This window comes from Sus scrofa, chromosome 15 (genome assembly GCF_054392235.1).
Source record: "Sus scrofa isolate SSC_HxYL_T2T_F1_AM1 chromosome 15, Sscrofa_HxYL_maternal_Yorkshire_Landrace_v2.0, whole genome shotgun sequence".
In the NCBI taxonomy this organism is placed as follows: domain Eukaryota; kingdom Metazoa; phylum Chordata; class Mammalia; order Artiodactyla; family Suidae; genus Sus; species Sus scrofa.
This window is the reverse complement of record NC_139397.1, coordinates 36126588-36147322: the sequence shown is the minus strand read 5'-3', so window position 1 is coordinate 36147322 and position 20735 is coordinate 36126588. Positions and strand designations below refer to the sequence as shown.

At 37.2% G+C, this 20735-nt stretch overlaps 1 protein-coding gene across 1 annotated transcript in view; it reads left to right on the top strand.

Moving 5' to 3' along the window:
• LOC146395793 (uncharacterized) overlaps positions 1-20735 on the top strand; it is a 116556-nt gene that overhangs the window by 78900 nt on the left and 16921 nt on the right. The window lies entirely within an intron of this gene.

Here is a 20735-nt window from a genome sequence, read left to right as displayed (position 1 = left end):
GGAACTACAGCTACTGGCCTACACCACAGCCACAGCAACTCAGAATCTGAGCCATGTCTGTGACCTACACCACAGCTCACAGCAACGTGGGATCCTTAATCCACTGAGTGAGGCCAGGGATCAAACCTGTGTCCTCATGGATACTAGTTGGATTTACTTCTGCTGTGCTCCCATTGGAACTCCCAGCCACCTCTTTTACTTTTTTCATTTTTTAAATTTTTATTGAAGGATACTTGATTTACAATGTTATGGTGATTTCTGCTGTACAATAACTTGATTCAGTTATACATATACACATATCCATTTTTTTTCAGATTTTTTTATCATATAGGTTATTACAGAATATTGGGTAGTTTCCTGTGCTATACTGTCTTGTCTTCTAAATATATCGAAATATTAATGCCAGAAACTTTACCACAACTCAACTGACCTCCAGATTTCCAAAATAACTTTATTTTCATTATACTGTGGATGTCTTTTTACCCGGAGTTCTTTCTCCCCACAGGGTGTCTCATTTTTAGGACTTGGAGAATAGACTTGTGGTTGCCAAGGGGGAGGGGGAGGGAGTGGGATGGATTTGGAGCTTGGGGTTAATAGATGCGGACTGTTGCCTTTGTAATGGGCTAGCAATAAGATCCTGCTGTGTAGCACTGGGAACTCTGTCTAGTCACTTACGATGGAGCATGATAATGTGAGAAAAACGAATGTATACAAGTATATGTAACTGGGTCACCATGCTGTATAGTAGAAAAAAATATAATAATTTATTGGGGAAATAAAAAAAATCACCTAATGCTACTCTAATGCAAAAAATAAAATAAAATAAATAAATAAATAAAGAGAATATATACAGGACATTGAGTTTAATTTTAATGTTCTCTTTTTAAATGCTAATAATTATGACTCAATTATTGTAGTGGTTTCCTTTTTGTAGTTTTCTCCCTTGAGTTCCTTTAAATTGTAAGTGGTCTAGAATCACAGAGTTTTTGCCTGATTATCTCCACAGTCCATTGCCAAAGCTATGGGTCTTTTCAGGACCTGTCCTTTGGAATATTTCCCAGATGCAAGCACATGGATGTCTGTGCTAAAGCCTCCTGTAGTCCATTTGCTTTTATCCTCTTTGACAACAGCATTGCCCTTGTTGTGACTGCAGAATCTTGTTTCCCAGTTTTCCAGATCGCTATTGTAGGACTGGGTTTGGAAATGTTCCCAGCATTAGCATGATGGTCTTTTTGGGAATTTTTGTGTTATATTTGACAAAGCTGTGCATATGAAATTTCCAAAAGGTCTTATAAAGTAAATACCTTGATTTAAATTTCACTTTTTTGATGGTGGCATTCAAAATCTGCTGAATTAAAGTGAAAGATATATACACAGATGTCTGAAACCATCTACTAAGCAAAAAATGTAGGTAGTTCTCTTCATCATCTGTCATTGGAAATTTGTCATTCTCTTTAATTTTCTAAGTATATGCACACATTTTACTAAACTGAAAAAAAAAATTCACCCCTTTTCATATAATAGCGCTAACTACTCTATTATTCTCTCCTCACTCTCATTTCTAACTTCTGGATCAACTGGTGGGCCTCTGCTGTCTGTACTTCTTTGCAACTTACGTCTACCTGCATCTCTAGCAATCTGATTCCTATCTCATCTACTCCAGTAAACTATATCCAAAGTCACATTTAATGAAACAGACAAATTAACTATTCTTTTTATTTCTTCTTTTTTATTTTTTTTTTTTTTTCTTTTTGACTGTACTCATGGCATGTGGAAGCTTATGGGCCAGGGATAGAAACTGGACTTTAGTTGGGAGCTATGCCACAGCTGAGGCAATGCTGGACCCTTAACCCACTGCACCACAAGTGAATTTCCTCTTTTTCTGTTTCTTCCTTTTTTTTCTTCTCTTTTGCTTTTAGAGTCACTCACCTTTCTACATAGTCTGGACCAATGCTGTCAAATTCTTAACAGCACTCTCATTAGCATCTTTGAATTCTTCCATCGCACAGCAGAGGTTAAGCCCCTGTTGTCATTCTTTGCTCCAAGATACTATACAATTGACCTCCCCATGCTCTAAAGATGCAAAATTTTGATAGGGAAAATGAGGGAACATGAACATTGTGATAATCCTGGGAACATTTCCAAGCACAGTCCTATAATAAGTCTTGAAAACTGGGAAATGAGTCATATCTCCAACAAGACTGACAATATACAAGGAGAAGAGACAAAAAAAAAGTGCCATTATCAGAAATGAAATAGAGGATATCACTATAGATCCAATAGCCATTAAAAAGGACAGAAGGAGAATACTTGAGACAAGACCACACTCATAAATTTGGCAACTTAGAAGAAATGGATCAATCCCTCAAAACCCATAAACATCTGAAACTCAAACAAAATTAAATGGACTATCTGAAGGGCTCTCTAACCATAAAAAAATTTGAGTTCATAATTTAAAATCTCCCAAAACATAAATTTCCAAGCACATATGATTTCACTTGAGAATTATATCAAACACTTAAAGGAGAATTAACCAAATTTTACACATCTCTTATAGAAAAGAGAAGATAAAGAATAGTCAATCCATTTCATTAGACTAGTATTATCCTGATACCAAATGTAAACAAAGTCAGCCCCTCAACAAATAGACTACAGACAAATAACTACCACAAATCTAGATGCAAAACATGTCAATAATAGCAAGCAAAATCTAAAATGTTCATCTAAATGTTTAAATTTTTTAATTTAAAAAATTAAATACCATGACCAAGTGAGATCATTTTGAGTTTTCCAGGCAAGTTGAACATTTGTAAAACAAATAATATAATTCACCATATCAAATAGCTAGAGAAGAAAATCTTATGATTATGTTAATTAACAGGGAAAACACTTTACAAATCAACATCCATTTATGAAAACAATTCTCAGATAAAGGAGTTGAAGTAAAATAGTTCTTTAAAATGAAAAAGAATGTCTGCAAAAAGCCTATAATTGCACATTAATTAGTAATATGTAAATGTATGAAAATATAATAGTTGCTAGTAAAAGTACATATACAGCCAAATTCAGAATAATCTAATGTATATAATGACATGTAAATCATTTTAAAATCTAGTATAAATGTTAAAATGCAAAAAGATTAAAAATAGCTGTAACTGCAATATTTTATTAATGCTTACACAGTATAAATATGTTGTGATATCAAAGAGAAAATGTTGGGGGGAAGCAAAAATAGTTTGTGTATACAATTGAAACTAAGTTGATACCACCTTAAAGTATACTGTTATGGGAGTTTCACTGTGGCTCAACGGTAATGAACCCTACTAGTATCCATGAGGATGCAGGTTTGATCCCTGGCCTCGCTCAGTGGGTTAAGGATCCAGCGTTGCCATGAGCTGTGGTGTAGGTTACAAATTCAGCTCAGATCCTGAGTTGCTGTGGCCAGAAGCTACAGCTCTGTTTCAACCCCTAGCCTGGGGCTAGGAACTTCCATATGCTGCAGGTGTGGCCCTAAAAAGACAAATATATATACCATTATGACTCTAAGATATTTTCTATAAACCTAATAACCACAAAGCAAAAGATAATAGTAGATACACAAAAGAGAAAGAGAAAGCATACCACTACAAAAATCATAAAATCACAAAGGAAAATGATGATAGGAAAAAGGAGTAAAGGAATTCCAAAATCATCAAAAAACAATTAACAAAATGACAATAATAAGTTCTTACCTATCAATAATGCCTTAAAGTGTAAATAGATTCTGTCAGTGGCTTGAGTACATCCATATCAGTGACTGTGAAATAACTAGGCAGTGGGTTCAGGGACCCAGTGGACCTACATAAGGCAGACATGGACTAAAATTCCATTGATCACTTGACCTCCATGAACACTGACTGATAGATCCCACCCTTGTATATTGTGGATCTGTTGGAATAAGTGTTAGTTCAAAGCCAGTGTCTAACAGTCTCAAAAAATGTTTGACTATTTTTGCCCATGAATAGTAATCTGAGTAAGAGGCTGTATGTCTCTTTGTGCAATGCTGAGAGGAAGAGTATTAGTACAGTCAATATAATAAATTATCAATATCAATTTTAAGGAAGAAAGATAATTCGGCAATCAGGCCCAGCTTCTCCTTTACTCAAAGGGCCTGGTCTGTAAACTGGATCCAATCTAGGAATTAATGGAGAGTTCATGACTCTTTGTTTTAATGATTCAAGTTAAACTTCTGCTTACTTGACCCAGAATTCTTCAGCTTAGAAAGATCAAGTAAGAACTTAGTAGGCTATAAATTTAATTCTCTTCTAAGAACACCATGATCAACTGGCAGTGTCTTAGATCTCTGTGAGTCAGATGATTTTAATTACAGCTTTGACCTCTGTCAATTAAGGTAACCATGCCTGCCTTATCTTTGGCAATTAAGTGCTGCCACTGGCTCCTGCCATCCTGGCATCCATCTATTCCCGAATTCATTTAACCATCCCAGTTCAGTAGCAAGAGTTTTCACTTTAATTTCTGACCTACAGTAAAGAACAACCAGAAAGATTTTTTTTTGTTTTTTTTCTTTGCTTTTTTTTAAGGGCTGCATGTGTAGCATACGGAAATCCCAGGCTAGGGTTTGAATCGGAGCTACAGCCATCGGCCTATGCCATAGCCACGAAACACCAGATCTGAGCTGTGTCTGAAAACTACACCATAGCTCATGGCAACACTGGATCCTTAACCCACTGATCGAGGCCAGGGATCAAACCTGGTCCTCATGGAAACTAGTCAGGTATGTTATTTCTGAACCACAGTGGGAACTCCCCAGAAAGAACTTTAAGAAAGCTGAAACACCCATCAAAAATTTATTTTTCACTGTCATAGTGGAAAATGTGTCTTCTGGATCTGACCAGGACGAATGACCAGGTCTTACGTGAAAAATCGACACTATAATTTCAATCTCCCTAAGCCTTTGGGTCCTTTCTTCTATGGTATGGCAAGGCTGTTTTGGCATTTCAACTTCTTTTAGTGTAGCCACGTTTTGGTCCATGTTTCACCCAATGAGGAGGTTGGGATTGACATAACACACTACTATATATAATATAAATAAGTAACAGGGACCTACTGTATAGTGCAGGAAAATTTACTCAATACTGCATAATAACCTATATGGCAAAAGAATCTGAAAAGGAATGAATATATGCATATGCATAACTGATTCACTTTGCTGGATACATGAAACTAACACAACATTGTAAGTCAACTATATTCCAATAACAAAAAAATTATTAGAGCCCTCTATAGTTCCTTGAGCTGCAACATTGAATCAATATTCTGGGCTTTGTTGGTGCAAAATTAATTAATTTGGCCTAAATCAACTTTTTGTTTTCTCTTCTACTATTATTCCACTCCCTTAAGATTAATTCCTACACATATTTCCCAGATTTCTATTCATATATATATTAGAAAAATCATATGACTCTTTTGAAGTGCAGACCATCTGTCTGTAGTTAACAACTTGACCTTACCCCTCTGAGCTTGTTGGGACATGAGTCCAATTATAAATCTTGAAGAAAAGCAGGTTAGAGGGGTAGTGTCTTACGAAGCAATTACCTCATAGGAGATCATTATGTTTTCTTCAGGCAAAGCTGCTGTAAACTCTTCAGACAGGGGTTGAACTCCTCAGAAATGTATGCCAGACTACAGAAAAAAGACTCAGCAGAATATAGGGGAGCTTGATGTCCCCAGTTTCAGTGGGATTTTCCCACATGTGCCTATTCTAATTTTCAAGATCCCATTTGTTTTCCAATCATGCCTTCACTTTAACAGCAAGCTCCTTGAGAGTTTAGGAGTTCAATTTGTGTTGCGATTCAGCCAACGATGCAGTGAGTCTCTGTTGGTTTTCAGAATTATCAACCCTATAGCTGCAAGAGATAATGGTTTCTTTTGGGGTAGACATAGAAAATTTCAGGTTATTTATGCAAAGCTGAGGCTGGAAATGTGAAGTCCTGAGAATCCTTTATGTCTCCTACTTTCTCCAGCATTTGGGAGCAACCAGCCAATCTCATTATACTCATTAGTTTTTCAGAAATGTTGTAAGGTATAAAATACATGGTCACCCAGAAACTTGTGTTTTATATGTATCTGATTATAAGTAGGAAACGTTGTTTTGCACATCTCCGTCTCCATAAGCACTAGTAGAGCTCCTTTTACCACTGGAAATAGTCATTAGAGCCTTGAAGTCTAATCATATTAGAGAATCATTTCCAAAAACCCCAGAACCAATGCAGAAAACTTGTCCTTGAGACTCCATTCCTCAAAACAGCTCTCAGTATTGAAGCGTGAATGACAGTATTGGAGTTCCCATTGTGGCCCAGTGGATTATGAAACTGACTGGTATCCATAGGGATGTAGGATCTATCCTTGGTCCTGGTGTTACTGTGGCTGTGGCATAGGCCAGCAGCTGCAGCTCCAACTTGACACCTAGGCTGGGAACTTCCATATGCCTCAGGTGTGGTCCTAAAAAGCAAGAAAAAAAAAAAAGTGTCTATGAATGTGAGTATCCTCCAGAAAAACACAACTATTTGGATATATGGGCTTATTGATTTCAAGAATTTAGCTTCATGATGGTGGAGGCTGTCAACTCTAAAATCAGTAGGCCAATCTGGCAGGCTGTCAATTCTCAAGCAGGGACTGATGTTTTTGTCTTAAAGCAGAATTTCTTCTTATAGAAACATCAAATTTCTCTTACTGTTTGAATGAGTTCTACTCACATCATCAAGGATAATCTCTTACTTTAAGTCATTTGATTGTAGATATTAACCACATCTACACAAGATTTCCACAGCAATACCCATTTTAATATTTGATTGAATAATTGGGTTTTTTTGCCACTCCCACAGCATATAGAAGTTCTTGGGCCAGGAATCAAAACTGTGCCACAACAGTGACCCTATCCACAGCAGTGACACATCAGATCTTTAACCATGAGGCCACAAGGGAACTCCAATAATTGGGTATTAGAATCTAGCCAAGTTGACACATAAAACTAATCATCCTACCATGACTGAGCAATTTCTTTCCCATGCATATATGCAACATAGATGGAATGTATTATCACACACAAACTTGTATAAATGTAGAAATAAACAGTGCAGGGAGTTCCCATCATGAATCACAAATAACAAACCTGACTAGCATCCATGAGGCACAGGTTTGATCCCTGGCCTCACTCAGTAGGTTAAGGATCTGGCATTGCCATGAGATGTGGTATAGGTTGCAATGCGGCCCAGATCTGGCATTTCTGTGGCTGTAGCTGTGACTGGCAGCAGCAGCTCAGATTTGAACCCTAGCCTGGGAACTTCCATATGCTATGGGTGCAGCCATAAAAAGACAAAAACGAACAAATTAAAAAAAAAAGTATAAATGTTCATAATACCCTAATTCATAATAGCAAAGCAGAATAGCAAATCTAATGTTCAATAACTGATGAACAGATAAATAAATGTGGTATGAACATATAATGACCATACAACATAATAAAAATACTGACACATGCAACAACATGGATGAACCTTGAAAACGTTATGATAACTTAGTGAAGTCAGACACAAAAGGCCATATATTGTATGATTTCATCTGTATGATATGTCCAGAGGAGACAAACCCATAGAGGAAAAAAAAAAAAGTGTATTAGTGGTTGCTAGGAATTAGAGGAGGTAGTGACCACTAATGAGTACAGGATTTCATCTATAAGTGTTAAAAATATTTTGGACTTAGGAGTTTCTCTTGTGGCTCAGCAGGTTAAGAACCTAATATCCATGAGGATGCAGGTTCAATCCCTGGCCGGGCTCAGTGGGTTAAGCATCCAGCCTTGCTGCAAGGTGCAGTGTAGTTCAAAGATGTGGCTCAGATTTGGATCCAGCATTGCTGTGGCTGTGATGCAGGCCAGCAGCTGCAGCTCCAATTTGAACCTCTAGCCCGGGAATTTCCATATGCCACAGGTGCAGCCACTAAAAAAAAAATGTTTTGGATGTAGATAATGGTGACTATTATTGACAACTGACACATTGAATTATACACATTAAGAAATAAATTTAAACAACTAAAATATCTATTATATATGTATCTATCAAATAGCTAGTACACAATAAGTGCTTTTCCATGAAAAAATAAAATAATATGAAATTAGAAAATAAGTATATGTCTGCTTCAAAGATCTTCTTAGTGTATGCATTTGACAATTCTTATAGGGGCTCTAAAAGTTTTTCTAGGAGTTAAAAGTAATAGCATTTTTCACATAATCATATAAATAACACACTATATGTACATTACAATTACGAAATATTTCAAATGTAACATGAATTTAAAATTTTTTTAATTATTTTTTTTGCCTTTTTGTCTTTTTAGGGCCACACTGGTGGCATATGGAGGATTCCAGGCTAGGGGTCTAATTGGAGCTACAGCTGCCAGCCTACACCACAGCCGAAGCAACACCAGATCTGAGCTTCATCTGTGACCTACACCACAGCTCAGGGCAATGACAGATCCTTAACCCACTGAGCAAGGCCGGGGATCGAACCTACTTCCTCATGGATGCTAGTCAGGTTTGTTAACTGCTAAGCCATGATGGGAACTCCTCAAAATATTTTATATTAACTTTCTAAGCTCATTTTGTCTTTTTTTGTGTGTGTGTGTGTGTGTGTCCCCAGCATATGGAAGTTCCCTCATCAGGGATCGACCTTGCACCACAGCCACTGCAGTGACAATGCTCAATCTTTAACCTACTACACCACAAAAGAGACCCAAACTCTTTTTAAAATGCTATTTTATGGAAGGTCATCTTTCTTAAGTTCTTGCAAAATACATGTTTGGTTTTTTTTTTTTTTGTAGAAATAACTATTCTTATGATCCTTTTTAATCATATTTTATTCAATGAAATTATATAATTAAATTGTCAATTCAAAGAGATATAAAGTGGAATATACAAAATGGTGTTAAGAGAAAATCCCTGGTGGCTGGTGTGTGTTTACTACCTGGCCCAGGAATTTCAGATGCTGAGGGCATGGCCAAAAAATAAATAGGAGTTCCTATCATGGTGCAGCAGAAATGAATCCAACTAGGAACCATGAGTTTGCAGGTTTCATCCCTGGCCTCGCTCAGTGGGTTAAGGATCTGGCGTTACCCTGAGCTGTGGTGTAGGTGTAGGTCACAGATGCAGCTCTATGCCACTGGTGCAGCCCTAAAAAGCAAAAATAATAAATAAATAAATAAATAAATAAAAAAATAAAATAAAGTAGTGATAAGAAAAATAGACACATTATTCACTCTGTTTTGCTGAAACATGGAAAGCATATTTGACTTAGTGAACTGGTTAAAAGAATTCATTTAGAGAGCAGTCTATCACAGATGTTTTACTTATGAATTAGCATTGCTAATGTCCAAGGAGCTAGGAAGTTGAAGATGACTAATTAAATGTAGATGAAGAGAAAGGCAGCAGTGCTAGTCTGGGCTCTAAAGCCAGCCTTAATTTGAATTCTGGCTCCCCCTGTGCCTTACTAGCTGCATGATTCACACAACTGCTTAACCTTTTTATGCCTTTGTTCTCTCATATATAGAATGGTACAAAATTATACATGACTCATATTTATGAGAATTAACTGCATCAATGACAAGTAAAGTGCATATTGCTAGAGATAAATAAAAGTTAACTTAAGAAAAAAGAAAACCGCTTCTGTCTTTAGGAGAATTCTAGAACGTTTGTTGAAAAGGAGAATTCAAGGTGTACCGAGACCTCTTTTTTAACTATTTGATTGTTCGTTGCCAGATTGTCATTGCTTAGGACATAATGGAGCAGTCTAAAGCACTGGTCAAGGAAAAGGGAATCTGTCTTGTCTCTAATTTTCAGTGCTAAGTCATACAGATGAAGTCTGAGATTCTCATTCCCTGCCCTTGGTTCATTGTGTTAAACATCCTCTGGTACAGGATAATTACAAAGGACTAACTACCAATTTATGTTGGGTGGAAATACTGTTCTTCATGGCAGGCAGCTGCTCCACTTGGATCTACCCTAAGAAATGTGAGGAATATGCCTCCAGACTTGACTGGGATAAACCTTGCCATGTGCAGGATCTTCCATGATTATGGCCATTCTATCGGTTACAGCAGATTGAGGTAGAAAACTGACCCATTTAGGCTAATGAGTTTATTTCTCCCAAGCATTTGAAACTGAGATTAAAAGATGAAATGTAGTTAGTTTCTTGTAATATTCAAACTGAAAAGATATGTAAACCAATGAGTCGTGGTGAACCACATTCTATTACTTATATGGAAAAGCAGGAAAAAGCATTTGGCTGATAAAAGAATTAATGAAATGCTCCTATAAAGACAGAAATGCATAATGATACATTCTCCACCCCCACCCCCCACAGGGACAGGCTGAAGTTCAAAGCCAGGGAGTGAACCTGTGCCACAGCAGTGATCAGAGCCATAGTAGTGACAACGTCGGATCCTTAACCTGATGAGGCACCAGGAAACATTGATACATTCTTAAAAGTTGAAAAAAAAACAGCTTTGCTTCCTTTTTTCCATGTCTCAGTTCAAATTTTTTGAGAGGCTGACTGCATTTATTGCCCTTTCTATTTTTTTTTTTATGAACGATTCTCCTTTTTTTTTTTTTTTTTTTTTTTGCTAGAGTTAATTTGAGTGAGTTCTTGTTGTTCTCAACCAAAAGGTTATTGACCATGAAGATAATGGGGAAGGTAATAACTGCAGTGGTCAGGCCTCCTCGAGCAATGAAAATGGAGGAGAAGCAATTGTATGGGAAATTTCATCTAAAAGCAACTGATTTTTTTTTTTTTTTTTTTTTTTTTTTTTTTTTTTTTTTTTTTGGGCCAGAAGTAAAGAGAGGAAAAGAAAGAGAGGCTATTTTTTCTAGGTTTAATTAATCAGGCTATTGCCTACATATTAAATTTAATTTCCCCAGAGGATCCCAGTTCATAAAAACATCTGGAAGCAGAAGTCCTTAGATGTATTATGAAGTAGATTCTCTATTTTAAAAACCTCATTTGGGGCTAAGCTAAAATCTCCCTGACAATAAAGGAGTCTGCAGTAAGAATTTATAAAGCACAATGTTCAGAGTACCTAAGTAAAGATTAATTGGTGGTGATAGACAGGCACCCCCTACCTCAGAGCCCTCTCTGTTCCCCAAAAGGAAAGAGGCATTTACCTTTTATACCAGGAAATTTAGCCAGATTTTTCTGAATGCAAAAATTTCCAAAACCCTATGAGCCTTCTCTGGAGTGGAGGGTCCTCTTGCTAAAATTCCTAAACACTTTAAGGGAACTTTTGAGTTCATAATCTGATTTTGCTCATTTTTCTATTTTACATTTTCCCTATACACAGATTCATTTATTTCAGAAATATGTATTAAACCACCTCTATGAGGCCTCTAGGCTTCTAAGAGGCACGTATGGAAGGTAGGCATTTATCTCAAGGAATTTGAGGCAAGGAAAGAGAAAAGCAGAGAAACAACTATAGCAAAATACCAAGTTATATGTATTCATGAATGCTTTGAAGCAAAGAAGGGAACTTATTTTGTGTAGAGGTGGGAGAGCGAAAGTTTCTTTGGAGAGAAAAATCATGAATGAGTTTTTCTGTTTAGGACAGAGGACCTTCCAATCAGAGGAAAGGGCATGTAAGCCAAGTTCAGGAGAAAGTGTAAGCAGCTTTTAGCAGGAAGGAGCTTTCTGCAAACTAACTCTAAACCAGGCACCCCCACCCCAGCACTCTACTCATCTCCAGCCCTGGCACACCTTTCAATTTCTTTGATCATATGATACTTGCCTAACCCACTGGTTCTTCCATAGATCAAAGAAGTAGAAATGAAAAGTAATTAATAGAGGACCAGATCTCTTCCTAGCATCCCCTCCAATAATCTCGTGAACCAACTGAGTATTGATAGGCAAGATAGTATTGAAAGGAACATCACAAGAAATCTACAAGCTTGCAGGACAAGCCTGCACACAGTCAGGAATGGTGGCGACTCTGAACCACTATCTCAGTGACTAACTGAGATGACTTCCCCTTTTCCCTTAACAAACTTTCATGGCCGAGGAGAAACTTCAGAAGTGGTTTTTAGGGGATGCTGAGTCCACCATCACCCTGATTGCCAGCATTCTGATTTAAAAACAATTTTCTTTTCTACCAACATTTACCTCTCTTACGAGTACTGATTTTTGAGCAGCAAGCAACCAGATATGAGTTCAATAAAAAAATATAGAATACATTGTGGGGGCTGCTCTGGGGTAAGGAGAGGGGGATGAAAGTGGGCTGAGGATGAAGGAGGGATGAAATCTAAAAGGGATTTATATACTATGCACAGGGATTGAGATTTTGTCCTAAAGGCTACAAAGACATATTGAAGGTTGTAAACAAAGAAATGCCGTGTTCATTGCCATATTTGTCATATACTTTTTTATGTTAAGTAGTGATGGGATATAGCAGCTACCATTTTCTAACCATCTATATAGTAGTTTAATAAACCCTGTGCAGGGAGTTCCCGTTGTGGTGTAACAGGATCAGCAGGATCTCTGGAGCTCAGGGAGGCAGGCTCCATCCCAGACCCAGCACAGCAGGTTAAGGACTTGGAATTGCCACATCTGTGGAGCAGGTTGCAACTGAGGCTCAGATTTAATCCTTGGCTGGAGACCTTTCATATGCCACAGGTGAGGACAAATAAAACACAGAAAGATTTATATTACATGCTGATAAAAATAGGTGTAATTCATGTAAACAACAATATACTGCATACAGAGATGGAGCTTATATGTTGTCAAATAATCAGACCAAATGAACATTCTTTCTAATTGCCAACTTTGGACTTGTCTATGCACATCCTGGTTAAGATACTCTAGTCATCAATCCTAAAACTGCCAGCCTGGTTTATGCTATCCTTGAGGATTCTTCTTGGACCTTCCAGTTGGAGTGTGCGCTGGGAGCATGTAAAACTCTACTGTAAGTTTAGGAGTACTATTTCATGTGCCTTCCTCATCCATCATTAACTTACTATAAAACTTCTCTTAGTTTTCATTCTGCTTCATTTTCACCCAATCTTACCCACCTCCCTATCCCCACTTTTTTCTTGACCTCTAACCTCTTGTTTGGATTCAGCATTTTAATTTGAAATCATCCCAGCCTCTGTATCATACTATTCAATGCTATTCCCCAGTTGACATCCATGTTCACCATAGGCATGAGGAATCCTACAACCAAACTGGCCTTAGGTCTCAGAGGACCCCTAAGTGGAGACCAGTTTTCATCTTGCTTCCATTGTCTTAGCAGAGAGACTTTGTTTTTCATTATATTTTCCTGTTTAGCTCACTCACTTTATCAATAGGCTATGAGAATTAGTTTCAGAAGATTAATGCACAGAGTCAAGGCATCTGGGTTCAGTGGGAAAGTCTGCAACTGATTTGCCCATTAGTCCAGATAAGCATGGACTTCTTTGTCTATCTCTTGGTCCTGCCTGTCCACTAGTACTGTTTGGTACAAGTGATATTACATATAGAAGGTCACATTGAAAGCATCTTTTAGGAGCAAGATAAAAAATAAAATCAGAATATTTAAGTATATTATTCATGGATTAGAATTTAAATGGCTTATTTTCTTTTACATATAGAGAATGCCTCTATTGTTAATAATAATGTGATAAATGTTAAAGTCTATTTAGGTAAATTACAGAATTAAATAAAATCATAAAATAAATATAGATTAAAAAAAAGAATTAAGGAGACTCTCCACACTAAATTTCAACTATTAAGGTTTTTGTTTGACTTATACAGCCTTTGAAAGTAAATATATTTTCTGGTACCTCTTACTACTGATTAGAATTAGGCTTAACCTCATAGTAACATTGACAACTAAAAGCACTTATTAATTTTTCTCTTTTAATTGATAGAAATAGTGAATGTAACTTTCTATTCATATGTGCATACTTACAGATTTTTCTTTAGTGTAGTGTAATTTACCTTTTCCATTTTATTAAATGTAGAGCATTATTTAGAAGGGAGTTATTATCAAGACTGAGAATTCTAATAGCTGGAGTTCAAGTTTTACAGCTTAGAGCTTAGTGGCTCAAAGCTTAGTAAATAAGCACCTCTCTGAGCCTTTTAAACAGTATTTGAATGGAGTTAAGTTTATGAGTTAGCTATAAAATTATAATTTGGTTATGGAGAGGAAACCTCATTTCGTGGCACTCAACAAACTAATATAGTGACCCTAAATCCCAACCTGACTGTTTAGTTAATACCACACACCACTATGAAGCCTATTAACAGGCCTAATTAAGGTATCAATCACTGATCAGAACTTCAATAACCCTACCATAACTCTTTTTATGGCATTTTTAGCAATTTGCTCTAATGCACGAGGGGCGTATACAAATGAATTGGATATTAAGGGCCCTGATAAGACCAGATGTTTTGGCAAGCATTCCCAGCCCTGCACTTTCACAAACTCACTGGGAAACAGACAGAGTACCTTCTAAAAAAGAGAGAGGAACCTGAGCTGGTAGCCATTTAACACACCCAATACGCTGCCAGGTTTTTAGACACATGTAGGCTTACAGACAGAATTATACAGGCCATTGGACATTTCCAGCCTTGTAGACTCTGTTTTATTCAGACTGCCCTATCCAGAAAAGCCATCTGTGTGGAACAAATCACCCCCGTGATAGCCACTTTGTACGTGGCTGTGTGGGCAAGCTTTCAGAAGAGAAAATTAACATGTTTGACCCTCTGTGTTAATGGACCCGAATTTCTCCACTTACTATCTCCTAATAAATCAAGTACACTTTAGTAAGACAAGCTTAAGGGCAGATGTTATTCCGTAAATCTCCATGAAGTCACATACCTTAGGTTCTTCTAATGTAGCCTTTAGTATTTTCTAACTGATTTGTAATTTGGGAAACTGACAGTTCATACCCCACCAATGAAATCACCGTGGCTTCCCGCTTTATGGGTCAGCAGGGTATCTGAGGGAGGAGGCTAGGGAGACAGGGTATCTCAGGGAGGAGGAAGGTAAGCAGGGTATCTGAGGGAGAAATGCAGGTGAGTAGGATACCTGAGGGAGGAGGAGGGTCAACAGGGTATCTGAGGAAGAAGGGAGGGTCAGCAATTTATCTGAGGGAGGGAGAATAAATCCACAGTTAATAGCTGCACTGAAAGAATAGCAATTTCAAAATATCTGGCAAATATAGATTTGGGGTGAGTAGATGGGATGATGGTAGTGATGAGGGTATGATTTATTTAACAAGTATATAATAACCAGCCTGGTGCTCCCAAATGATTACCAGGCTGAGGGCTCTCCTTGCACATTACTAGACAGGAAAAACAATATGAGATATGGATAGGAAGGACTGAAAGTTTTCCTAAGCTAGGATGTCTTCCAAAAGTTGGTCACTTGATTTGTGTTTCTAATATGAGTCATTAATTTAAATTAGTATATTGAAGCTTTAAAAGTATAAAGATATTAGTGCTTGAGGGGTAATATTTTAAATGACATTTAGATATTTGCACATTGAATGAATTCGTTAATTCTTTTTTTAAAGAAGTCCATAAAACATAAGGTAAGAATAGGATCTATTTTGAGAGAGGAAATAGGTTAGGGTTATTGGAAGAGATGTTTAAATTTTGATCATAGGCAAACATGGGTGGAGGCAGATTTCATATAAATAACAGAAATGAAGAGACTGATTTCCTAGAGAGAGCTTCAAAATGAGGAAGTTATTACTGAAACAGAGGAATACAAATATTCTTTTTCTGCTTACTGAGTTAATTTTAGCCACTATAACAATCAAATCCCCCAAAATATCAAAGCTTAGACATGAAAGTTCATTTCCTTTTTCTTACTTTTTAGCGCCATACCTGTGGCATATGGAAATTCCAGGCTAGGGGTCAAATCAGAGCTGCAGCTGCCAGCCTACACCACAGCCACAGCAATACTGGATTAGAGCCACATCTGTGACCTACACCACAGCTCATGGCAACCCCAGATCCTTAATACACTGAGTGGGGCCAGGAATTGAACCTGCATCTTCATGGACGCTCTGTCAGGTTCTTAACCCACTAAGTCACAGTGGAACTTCAACAGTTCATTTCTTGAACACATTAATTGGCAAGCAGCTTTCTTCCAACTGATAATTTAGAGATTCAGTTTTCCTCTATCTCATGTCTTCACATTGTTGAAAATATGACTTCCAAGGTTACCACACCTACCTGCGTCTAGGTGGTGGAATGTGAATGTGTGTAGGACACATCCAACTGCAAAGAAGTGTGGGAAATGGCTCCAGTGAAGGCCCACTATCTCTGACACACTAGAATTTTTCTGAGCCTTGGTGCTGGCTCTGCATCTCCCAGTCTCCAGCACACTAGAGTTAGTCATAATAAAACAGAAAGAGATGTCTGTAAAGTGGAAAGAGAGAAGAGTTTTTGTTGTATTTAGCTTTGGTAAAAGTAAAAACAAAAACATGCCTGTTGATGGAGAAGAAATTGAGAGTTGAGTAAATAGGGCTAACAGAACCAGATTGGCATTTTCTGCTTTGTTGATCCTCATAATAGCTATGATGTGTGAAACTAAGGCCACATAATCTTATCATATGAGTAGAGTATGGAAAAACAGTCTTGGCACTCCTGGTCTTCCCCTGTCCCCGGCTATGCTGAGTTTATTAGTAATAAAATTTATCCAGTAGTCTCCCCAGATAAAAAACCAGAAATGTTAAGTCTACTTATTTTCTAATCCAAAATATCATGGAGGTGGTCTTGAAATTCTTGAGTTTCCTTCTCAGTTGGGGGGTTTAGTTAGAACGTGGGCTCAGGAGTGTATTCTAATTTCTATGGTCTTTAAGGACTGAATAAATAATAATCTGGAAAATGTGATCCCTGAAATATAGAGAGGAATAACCGAACTGACTTGCAACTAAATTAAAAATATATATATATATATATGTTAGCCACTACCCCAAGTTTACACATTTGCTTATAACAAAAGTCTTTTTAGAAATTAAGTTTGATGTTGGAATCTCACAGCTAGATGACAAAGCCATAATACGCACCCAGTATTTTGATTTAATAGCCCTAAACCCTTGTTTCCAAAATCTCCAAGTATTCTTGGGCATGAGACCTAGATCGGAATATCAGAGGTATTGTAAAACATAATTCTCTAATATAAGAAACAATAGGAAAAACAACACTTCCTCTATGGTTAATTTCTTTTTTTTGTTAATAAAAATTGCTTTTTGTTGATATTTCCCTCTAGCATTCAGTCTCTACAGTGGGGTATTGCTACTGTTGAATGATGCCAGATCAGTGCCTAATGTCGCATGCCTAAATTGTTGTGCCAAACATTACTATAAAATTGGTCATTAGAGCTTAAGGATTGTCATTCATTTTCAACCAAAACCATATAAAGCATGAAATGTCCACAGTGATGAACAGCTCCTTAAAAACTTGTTAGGATAATTGTGCAGATTTCTTATAATTGCTCGGTCAATTTTAAGAGAAATACATTGGTATTTTTCTCATCCTTCCTCATAAGCACTGTGTCTATGCTCATAGTACAAGGTGACTCATCATGACTTTGTCACATGAGTGGACAGAAGCAAAAGCCAGAACTCCAACATTATCCAGCAGCTGTCAGTTCCATTTCAGGGACCGACACATCCTCTCATGAACACTTCCTGGGGCAACCTTCTGCAAATTGTCCACCTAATAATTGGCAAAACCTGGAAGAAGTTTTCTCTAAAATAATTTCAGGAGTTGACTTAGCATGAAATGGTAAATTAGACTTATCAACATTAAGAGTGAGATTTTTTTCTTTTCTTTTTAGGGCTGCACCTATGACATATGGCAGTTCCCTGGGCTAGGGGTTGAATTGGAGCTGCAGTTGCCACAGCCAGAGAAACACTGGAATCCAAGCCACATCCATGACTTATGCTGCATCTTGCAGTAACACCTGATCCTTAACCCACTGGGCAAGGTCAGGGATCGAACCTACAACCTTTTGGACACTGTTTCAGGTTCTTAACACAACAGGAACTCTTGAGATTTTTCTCTTATTTGGACAATTAATCAGATTTTAAGGATCTTGTAATGTATTTTCTTCCTTTAGTTTATCGAGAGTGCTTTTTTTCCAGTTCCCCTGGTGGTATAGCAGGTTAAGTATCCAGCTTGGCATAGATCACTGCTGTGGCTTAAGTTCAAACCCTGGCCCTAGGAACTTCCAAATGCCATTGGTGTGGGGGAAAAAAAAAAGAGTGCTTTTACTAGCTGTCATTTGGTCTGATATTTGGTGTAGCATATAAATTTATAAGGCAATAAATTATGCCTGCTATCTCTAAGTAGAAAGAAAAGCATTTATACCTTCATACAAAATTCTTCATTTTGTGTTATGGAGAAAGAGACAGTAGTTGTCATTTCTTCCTCTGAGGAAGGGAGTATCGGGAATTATAATTCTCCTACAAGTAGCAGAGACACCACCATTCCCTTCAAAAAAAAAAAATTGTAGTATAAACAAATCTAGGGAATTTATATTTCTCCATAGTAAGTTTAAGCCTCAAGCTATATTATTTACTACAGGTATCAAACTTGATGTATGCCTAACTCAGGCCACTAACACTCATACTTGTCCTCACAACATTGTTGCTGTGCCTGAAGTATTTTCATCAGAGTTTCTGGTTAGTGGAAACAGCAAAGCCAAGTATAAATGCTAGTAGATCCTTAGGGTATGCCACTCTTGTAGGGAAACTTTCTGCAAGCTCTATCCAAGGACCTCCAGGAACACCACTCAGGGCAGAAGTCTGTCCCACAGACATTAGTACCTCAAATGGGACTGGTAGATGTTGTTTCTAAACTGGACACCACATCTGTCTGAATGATATAGAGGTTATGCTGTTAGGGAAAAAAATTAGAAGATGAATATTTATAAGCACCTTTGTGGTCTTTGTTACAGGAGGACTGGGGGAGAAGTATCTGCTCTGCTCCCTCTGAGCCCCATCATCCACTTTTTTAATTATTTTATTATTATTAAAATATTGTTGATTTACAATGTTTCTTCAGGTTCTGTTTTACAAAAAGTGAGAGTCACACACATTCCCCTGTTCTATACAGTAGGATCCCATTGCCCATCCATTCCAAATACAGTAGTTTGCATCCCCCAAAATGCCCATCCATCCCACTCTCTCCCCTTGTCCCCCTCCTGGGAACCCCAAGTCTGCTCTTCTTGGCCATGATCTGCTTATGTTTTTTGTTTGTTATTTTTATATAGGATCATCTGTTCCATATTTTAGATTTCACAAAAGTGATATCATACAGTATTTGTTTTTCTCTTTCTGACTTACTAACTTAGTATGAGAGTTTCTAGATCCATCCATGTTGCTGCAAATGGCATTAGTTTGTCTTTTTATGGCCGAGAAATATTCCATTGTATATATGTACCACATCTTCTTAATCCAAACTATAAAACGTTGATGAAATAAATCAAAGACAACACCAACAGATGGAAAGATATACAATGCTCTTGGATTGGAAGAATCAATATTGTCAAAAAGACTATACTACCAAAAGCAATCTACAGATTCAATGCAATCCCTATCAAATAACCAAAGACATTCTTCACAGGACTAGAACAGAATATTTAAAAATGTGTATGCAAATACAATAGACCCTGAATATCCAAAGCAATACTGAAAAAGAAAAACAACAATCGAGGAATCAAGCTTTGTGTCTTTAGACAATACTACAAAGCTACAGTCATCAAAACAATATGGTACTGGCACAAAACAGAAATATAGACCAATGGAACAGGAGAGAAAGTCCAGATATAAACCCAAGTACCTAACGGCAACTAATATATGACAAAGGAGGACAGAACATGCAGTGAAAGAAAGATAGCCTCTTCAATAAATGGTGCTGGAAAAACTGGAAAGGTACATGTAAAAGAACAAAAGTATATACAAAAATAAACTATATACAAAAATAAACTCCAAATGGATTAAAGACCTAAATAGAAGGGCAGATACTATAAAACTCCTAGAGGAAAACATAGGCAGAATTCTTTTTGAAATAAATCACAGCAACATCTTGTTTGATCCACCTCCTAGAATAATGACAATAAAGACACAAATAAACCAATGGGACCTAATCAAACTCAAAAGCTTTTGCACAGCAAAGCAAACCATTAAAAAATTGAAAGACAACCCACAGAATGGGAGAAAATCTTTGTAAATGATGCAACAGACAAGGGCCTAATCTCTAAAATATACAAACAACTCATGAAACTCAACAACAAAAACAAACAAACAACCCAATTGAAAAATGGGCAGAAGACCTAAACAGACATTTCTCCAAAGAAGACACATGGATGGCCAACCGCCTTATGAAAAAGTACTGAATATCACTAATTATTAGAAAAATGAAAATCAAAACTACAATGAGGCACCACCTCACACCAATCAGAATGACCATCATTAACAAGTCAACAAATAACAAATGCTGGAGAGGGTGTGGAGAAAAGGGTATCCTCCTCCACTGTTGGTGGGAAAGTAAATTGGTACAACCACTATGGAAAAGAGTATGGAGGTACCTCAGGAAACTAAATATAGAGCTAACATGATCCAGCAATTCCAATGCTGGGCATATATCTGGACAAAATTTTATTGAAAAAGATACATGTACCCCTATGTTCCTAGCAGCACTTTT